At 57.7% G+C, this 1,214-nt stretch overlaps 1 pseudogene; it reads right to left on the bottom strand.

The window, feature by feature from the left end:
- Positions 1-423: 423 nt before the first annotated feature.
- Positions 424-1,206, bottom strand: LOC141372373 (histo-blood group ABO system transferase-like; annotated as a pseudogene).
- Positions 1,207-1,214: the final 8 nt, after the last annotated feature.

The raw sequence follows: 1,214 nt of genomic DNA on the forward strand, positions 1-1,214 counted from the left end.
GTTGCTCAGCATTGACACAGAAAAACATCGGACATAAAACTGGAGCCATTTACAGCTGCAAAGGACCCGGAAGTGATCAATATGTATTAACCACAGAGAGAGGAACTTGTGCGCCCAGGCACGTCTCCTGTGCGCAGGCCTGGTTGGGGCGCTGGCGTGCCCGTGCAAGCAGTGCTAGGCTCCACAGTTTCCCTCAAGTGGACAGAAGTAGAAATCTGCTCTGACCGATCCGCTCAAGGCAGCACCCACTGATGGGGGGGGGCAGCCCCTCGTGATTTCCAAATGTCCTGCTGATATTTGGGGGCACAGCCACAAATCTCAGCTTCTTCATGACAGAAGCCAGCCCATCAGCTGCGTGTCTCACAGGTCCTTCAGGGGATAGCCCAATACCACAGGTCCCACACCTCCTCTGGGGACAGCCCCTCATGAGTTCTGGGTGCCCTGTTGATTCCTGGGCACAGCCATGGATCTCAGCTTCTTCATGACCCGGGGAATGATGGGGGGTCCATCCCACTGGCCGTGTGTCCTACAGGTCCTCCGGGGACAGCACCTTGGTGGGCCTGTGGCCCAGCAGGTACCTGTTCAGGTGGCTCTTATCGGGCCACACAGCCTCAATCCCATTGGCCCAGTTGACCACCATCGCCTGGTGACAAGGCGAAGTCAGTCGGGGAAACTCCACCACCAATACCGCAAAAAAGGCCCCCAAGTAGTAAAATTTGCCCTGGTACCTGGGGATGTGGGTCTGGGACTGTGGACAGCGCTCATTGATAAAGTCCTCAGGAGCTGCCCAGTAGAAAACAAGGTGTGGGGTGCTAAAGAGGGGGGACAGGATCAATATGCCCACATGGTCCCAGAACTTCATTCCCGCATCCACGTCCACGGACACCAGGTCATCCACGTCACAGAGGAAGCGCTGCTCGCGGAAGCAGCTGATCATCGCTATGTGCTGCATGGACATATCCTGCCAGAGCCAGACGCCGCAGACCTCGACGACCAGCGCCCTACAGCCCTGCCAGAGTGGCACACGGGACACATTAACCAGCTGGTCGTTGAAGACGTAGTAAGTGACCCTGTGTTCACCGTGAGGACCCCCACACTCCGGCCTACCTGGAGGGGCACACGGGGCCCGGCAGCTGGCTGATTGGTGAAAACCTAGTAGGTGACCCCGTGCCCCAGCATGTAGTGCTTCTCTGCTGTCTGCAGGAACAGCTCCA

This window comes from Callorhinus ursinus, unplaced genomic scaffold, assembly GCF_003265705.2.
Source record: "Callorhinus ursinus isolate GAN/ISIS: 27379988/994484 unplaced genomic scaffold, GSC_fseal_2.0 scaffold12169, whole genome shotgun sequence".
Lineage (NCBI taxonomy): Eukaryota > Metazoa > Chordata > Mammalia > Carnivora > Otariidae > Callorhinus > Callorhinus ursinus.